Consider the following 7,517-nt stretch of genomic DNA (forward strand, 5'->3'; position numbering starts at 1 on the left):
GTATATTTATTTTATTTTATTCTACTGTATATAGTATTTTATTCTATTCTGTACAGTTGTGTACTGTATTTATTCTTATTGTATTCTAATTTTTGCCTCATAACTTTTGCACTGTCCACTTCCTGCTGTGACAAAACAAATTTCCCACGTGTGGGACTAATAAAGCTTATCTTATCTTATCTTATCTTATACGCGCCGAATAGTTTTCTATACGAGATCGCTGCAAAAAGTACAGCCTTACCTAATGTCCACCTACTGTTACTCATTATATTAAGATTTAAACATCTAGCTGGTATTGGTGTGGAGAGTAACCTTCAGTAATAGTAATAAATCACACAGCAATAGGACATTCATGTAGTTGTAAAAAACAAGGTAATATATTAAGTAATCCAAAGTATTCAGAATACGTTACTCTCATTGAGTAATGCAGGGGCGTTTTTAGCCCATTTTTTATGAATCAAAGTACCCCCAAAGATTTCTTACTTTTTTTGACAATATTTGCTGTTTGTGTGTCACACTACTAAAAGTATAAAAAGCATACAGTACTTGGTTGAGACGTAACACTTTAACAACAAAAGTATAGAGCCTCCCAAAATGGTTTGTTCCAGCTCTGCCCTGCTCTGGCTCTAGCATCCTTTCTGCCAGAGCGATGGCGGCTGAGACGCAGCGGAGCGGATGTGTGAGTGCCTGGCTTAAAACAGGACATGCTAGCTGCATTTAGCCTTCAGTTACTCTTATATCGTTAGGTAGGAGTCAGGCCATGTTTCTTTTTAGCTGAAAAACATTACACCCAGCTAACCTGCAGTATTGAAAACGTGTTTTCTGACAATGTTTGCTGACCTACAATCCGTCCTGCTCTGTAGTAAAATCAGCAACATTTGACCGTCCTGTTGCTCCCATTGAAATTTATACAGCCTTTTTAAAAGCTAAAACTTAACATTGTCAGTAGCCTGCTGTTGTTACTACTGTCCTGTTTGGAATGGAAGGAGAGAAGCTGCTTATTTTGTCCTATTTGCATGTGCCGGTATTAAGCCCAAGGTACTAACTAGCTAACTGACTGGATGCTAATTAGCCTTATAACTCCTGTTGTCTCTCTCTATAATTTATATTAATATTAATATTTTGTACATTTGTATATCATAAGGACTCCTCTATTTTTGGAGTGTATTTTTATGTGTCTGTATTATATTACACATACACATTAAAAGTGAATCCCTGTCCAAAAATGCACTCAGTTTACTTTTTACTCACTATGAGCATCATTCATTATTCTTCCCCACTTATTAAGGTTAGGATATGTATTTTTGTTTTTATTCCAATCCGTTCTTCTTTTGCAGCATTTAAATAACCTTTATCAGATTTGATGGTTTTGTTACAAACTTTTCAAAAAGTGTTTTGCTTTTCTTTCACAAATGTGGGATTAAATAGTGTTAAAATGTACAAAACAGTGATGTCGTGTTTTGTGACGAGGACCCAGGCACAGAGAGACTTGATGAATTTAAGAATCTTTTGATTAAAGACGTTTGAAGACTTGTACAGAGATGGTAAAATTATGACTGATAACGGAGACAAAGACAACAGGCGACGAGGACAGGGAGGAACAGGGCTTTAAATGCACCAAGGAGACAGTCAGAGAGAACTCGGGACAACTGGAGACATTTAAGGATGCAGGGACTGACAGAAGGAAGAAGTTTATCTTGACTGGCTGGGCAGCTGTCTGGGTGCTCAGCACCCCCAAAGCTCTGAGTGCATCAATGAAGGACAGGCCCCTGCACCGTATGTACCACCGGCAGATAGAGGAGGTGGCTGATATCCAGAAGTCCTACCAGTGGCTGGACAAAGCTGGACTGAAAGACAGCACAGAGGCACTAATCATGGCAGCACAGGAACAAGCTCTGAGTACAAGCAGTGGCGTGTCTAGAAAATTTTTGTTGGGGGGGCCAGGTAGGGGCACAGATTTGGATATGGGTGGCAGATGTAATTGGCAGATAATGTTTAAAAAAAATTCTACCAACCATTAACCATAATTCAATAACCCTGTAAACCTAATAACCGAATGTGCTTTTAACTCTTATTAGAATGAGATTTTAACCACTACGGTGCAAAGTTTTTAGATACTGCGTTGATAAAGTACAAGAGATACAATCAGTCAGTGTTTACTCAGCATTCAAGGACAGCAATACTTGCATAGTATTTTTACGGACATATAGTGCACATATGTTTTGGGCAAAAACATTTTTTAATATTAAAATACGAACATTTCAAATTCAAATTCAAATTTTATTTGTCACACACACACACAACCATACACAGTATGACATGGGGGTGAAATGCTTGTAGCTGTACAATGCCCGACCATTAAATGACAGAAGAAAAGTTTTACAATATTTACAATTTACTACAAAAATTTACAAATTAACTTAGGAATTTACAGTAAAGAATGTGCAAATAGCAGAAGAGATTATAAAGATAAGGATGATAAATTATAGGAATTATAGGATTATAGGAAATGTGTGGTGGTGCATGTGGTGACGTGTGTGAGAGTCCAGTCTTATAGTGACGTGTTTGGGAGAGTCCAGTCCTACACCTGGTTCAGGGCCCGAATAGCCTGGGGGAAGAAGCTCCTCCTCATTCTCTCTGTTTTGGCCTTAAGGGAGCGGAAGCGCTTCCCAGACCTCAACAGTGAGAAGAGTCCATTGTTGGGATGGGAGAGGTCCATCATAATCTTCCTAGCTTTGGACTTGCACCGCTTGGTGTAGATGGACAGCAGGTCAGGGAGCTCTGATTGAATGATGCGTTCTGCCGAGCGCACCACCCTTTGCAGATCTCGTCTGTCCTGCTTGGTGCTGTTCCCAAACCAGGTGCAGATGTTTGACGTCAGGACGCTCTCGATGGTGCAGGAGTAGAAGTTCTTGAGCACCTTCAGTGGCAGATGGAAGTCTCTAAGTCTTCTGAGGAAGAAGAGACGCTGACGGGCTTTCTTAACCAGGGTGTTGATGTGACAGGACCATGACAGGTCCTGAGTGATGTGGACACCCAGGTATCGGAAACTGTCCACTCTCTCCACTGGCGTGCCACTGATGATGAGGGGTTTGTAATTCCTCGCCTGCTTTGTAGTGAAGTCCACGATCAGCTCCTTAGTCTTGCTGACGTTTAGGAGGAGGTTATTCTCCTGGCACCAGGTCTCCAGGTTCCTAATCTCCTCCAGGTAGGCCGTCTCGATGTTGTCGGAGATCAGGCCCACAACAGCAGTGTCGTCAGCAAACTTGACAATGGAGGTGGTGCCGGATGTGGCTACACAGTCATAAGTGTACAGTGAGTACAGCGGGGGGCTTAAAACACAGCCCTGAGGCACTCCAGTGCTGAGTGAGATGGAGGGGGAGACTTGTTTTCCTACCCTCACTGATTGGGGTCTGTCTGTGAGGAAGTTGAGGATCCACTGACACAGTGATGAGCTGAGTCCTAGATCCGTCAACTTGGTGAAAAGCTTAAAGGGAATTATTGTGTTGAATGCTGAACTGTAGTCCACGAACAGCATCCTAACATAATTCCCTCTGCCAGTGTCCAGGTGACTCAGGGATGTGTGGAGCAGGTGAGATATGGCATCGTCTGTGGAACGATTAGTCCGGTAAGCAAACTGAAGTGAGTCGATGGTGGGAGGAAGTGAAGAAGTGATGTGATCTCTCATCAGTCTTTCAAAACACTTCATCACAATTGAAGTCAGTGCTACTGGACGGTAGTCATTGTGGCAAGCGGGCTGTTGTTTCTTTGGAACAGGGACAGTAATGGACCGTTTGAAGCACGTGGGAACCACAGCTTGGGCCAGGGAGAGGTTGAAGATCTCCGTGAACACCGGTGCTAGTTGATCATTTGTAACAAACAATTGACAAATTAGCCAATGACAATGCAAAACTTTATCTGCCTGTTAAAAAAAGAAGATAATCTTCTCACAAACTGGTGTTTGATTTTGAAACAGGAAAAAAGTGGGGAAACAAATGAAAAGACTAACATTTGAATAAAACCTGAAAGCAAGTAAATACTTTCTATGCTGCCTTATGGTAAACTTTGGTAATATTGATAAAGAACAACACTGGCTGATGATGAAGTACAGACAGCTGGCATGGTGACACTGCCAGTATTAACCTGCAGGGATGGACTGGGACAGAAAATCGGGCATTTTGACTACAGACCGGCCCACCAGGTATTAGAGCCATAAAGACTTTGAATGAAAACAAATGCTGTTGTGACAGTGATGTACAGTCTTGTTGGTATATGTATGATTTCTATACATTTTACGTCAGATAAAAACTTTGGTTGTAAGATTTAGATAATTATTTAATAAAAGTGAGATATTTTAAATGAGAATAAGAAAGAAAAGTATTTCTTTGTGCCCCCCTCTCCCTGTTAAAGCCCTACCTGCCCCCCTGGCAACACTTTGCTAGACCCGCCCCTGCACAGTTACCAGCTGTCAGCTGCTTAGAAAAGGATCCTGGTGTTATTTGTCTCTCAGAAACAGTTCATAACTTCAACTCATTCATGTCACCTAAAAGGTAAACCTGTTTCTCCATCACAGCTCTGATGATTCAGTAAGGACATCTCCTGGTTTCATCTTCATGTTTCCCTCTCACCACATATCCAAACCGACATCATGACCAGCAGCTTTACAGCTGTGGCTCCAGCAAACATCAGCTGATACTAGAAATTAATATTAAATAAATTCTGACAACAGCTGATCAAGCTTAAACGTGCTGCTGTTGTTTAGCGCGACATCTGCTGGTTTCCTCTTTCTGGCGCAAAGTGGGCGATAAACAAGAGAGAAAAGCCGATCAGCTGATCATTGATCAGTTTCATGATTGAAGTAGCAACAGGAGAGGGAGGGGGAGAGAACGAGAGAAGAAGAGGCAGCTGTGCAGCGTAACGACAGAATAACTCCAGTTTTGTGTCTTTTTCCATCCTAGCTGAAGTTCGGGACAAACTGCGTCTCAGCTCAATATGAAACGTGTAATATTTTCTCTGATTGAGGGACCATTCCATTTTTTTAAGGAGCCGTTGGCAACTCTACTAACTAACCTTATGAATAAAATAAAGTTCACTATCAGTAACATCATAGCACCACCCAGCTGTATAAAAACTCCGTCAAACTGGCTAGAACGCAGTACGAGTTATTGTAACTGACTGTAAAAAGTCAGCACAGCTAAAATAAACTCCACCTAAACTTGGTTTGTATCTGACCCAGATAGACTGCAGGTCATAACTTCTTACCTGAAGTTCAGTTCACCTGACACTCGGACTGGTGGCCGCTTCGGGGCTCTCCTCCTGCCTCCCCTTCCCTCATCCACCTGCTGGCCTCTGTGGAAGCCCCGCCATAGCCACCACCAAACAACTGAGTTATTTTTACACATCGACCTGCATCTGGCCAATCCACCACCTCTCATTGTTCATGCCGTTACAAAAATAAATAAAAAATAAGTCACCGGGCAGATGCCCGGTATGCCCGATGGCCAGTCCAGCTATGTTAACCTGCAACCAAATCTGCAGCTCCATACAGCAATGTTACGACTTAGATTATATCTTATAACTCATAACTCTTATGTTAGCTGCCCTCAGTAGCATACTGTCTGAAATATTCGACGGCTGCAATAATTCTTTAAGTGTTATTTTTTCCTTGGGATTCTAATTTCACCGAAATTTACTAAACTCAACAAACTTAATATTACTTACTGGGACATTTATTCTGTCCTCATTTTCTTTCACTGAAAAATTGTTTCCTGCAGTGCGTCTTTCGTGCTTGGCTCTCCTACCTTTGCTAACGTGATGCACATAGCGCAGAAGCCGGTGCTGCATTCACTTACACTCGGATATCTGAGCTTCACCGTGAAAACATAATCGGACATTTGATATTTGATTGAATTTTATTGTTTTACCTTTGGGGTGGCACCTGGGGTGGCCAGTCTGGTTGGGGGGGGTGGCCTGTGCCCCCCCAGGCCACCCCGCTGGACACGCCATTGAGTACAAGATCCATAGAGGCTGGGGCCTATCACAGCAGGCAAGACCCCAGGTGCAGGCTGTGTAAAGAAGAAACAATCCAGCACATAACAGCAGGGTGCAAGATGCTAGCAGGCAGGGCATACATGGAACGCCATAACCAAGTGGCCGGCATAGTGTACAGGAACATCTGTGCCGAGTATAACCTGGAAGTCCCGAGGTCAAAATGGGAGATGCCCCCAAGGGTGGTGGAGAATGACTGAGCTAAGATCCTGTGGAACTTCCAGATACAGATGGACAAAATGGTGGTGGCTAACCAACCGGACATAGTGGTGGTAGACAAACAGAAGAAGACGGCCGTAGTGATCGATGTAGCGGTTCCCAATGACAGCAATATCAGGAAGAAGGAACACGAGAAGCTGGAGAAATACCAAAGGCTCAGAGAAGAGCTCGAGAGGATGTGGAGAGTGAAGGTAACGGTGGTCCCCGTGGTAATCGGAGCACTAGGTGCGGTGACTCCCAAGCTAGGCGAGTGGCTCCAGCAGATCCCGGGAACAACATCGGAAATCTCTGTCCAGAAGAGCGCAGTCCTGGGAACAGCTAAGATACTGCGCAGGACCCTCAAGCTCCCAGGCCTCTGGTAGAGGACCCGAGCTTGAAGGATAAACCGCCCACAGGTGCGAGAGGATAATTTATTCTCTCTCTCTCTCTCTCTCTCTCTCTCTCTCTCTCTCTCACTATTTTATATATATATATATACACACACACATTTGATGACTATACTAAACTTTATTTTGCTATGCAATTGAATCTGGTAAAATTTCTTTACTTCTTTCTTCATACTGTACTTGTCCCAGTAGTAATTTTACACCCTGTTAGAATGTGCTTTATTGCCTCAAAAAACTACAGCCCCTGTGGGAGAACACAGGAAGTGACATCATTTGTTTTTGGAGGGAATTCAACTGTGGAAAATGAGGTAAGATTCAACGGTCACTCTCACTTTCCTTTTTTTATTCAGGATATTTTTGGTTCACTTTTCAAACAACTTGCTAACTGTGCTAAGCTAATGGTATGGACCTGTTCCTAAATGGTTTGTTCCACTTTTCAACTTGTGCTTTTATGAAAAGGTGGCGTATTCCTTGAATTATGTTACTGGTCCTTGTTCATGTTTGATGTTGTGTGCTCCATTCTGGTATTTTACAGCTGCTTGCATGTTTTTTTTTTTTGTTAATGATTTTTTGTTTCTTGTTTCTGACGTACTTTTTAATGAACAAACATATAAGAAGCAAAGATGAACCGTAGATGTTTACTGTCAGTTTTGGCTGGCGGTCATAGGTTCTGTCTGTTAGGATGCCTGGGTCGTTGACCCAGGGTTTTTGAGTTTAATATTTATTATTTCTAGTCTTTGGTTTCTTTGAGTTCTGTCTTATGGTTTATGTCTCTGTCTTCTCTAGTTGCTCTGTCTCCCCTGTCAGCTGTATCCCCTTGTCTAGTTCGCGTCTCTGTGTATCCTTAGTTGCTATATCCCCGTG

This window comes from Rhamphochromis longiceps, linkage group LG12, assembly GCF_057381845.1.
Source record: "Rhamphochromis longiceps isolate RC_006_pf linkage group LG12, R_longiceps_female_GT1.1, whole genome shotgun sequence".
Taxonomy (NCBI): Eukaryota; Metazoa; Chordata; class Actinopteri; order Cichliformes; family Cichlidae; genus Rhamphochromis; species Rhamphochromis longiceps.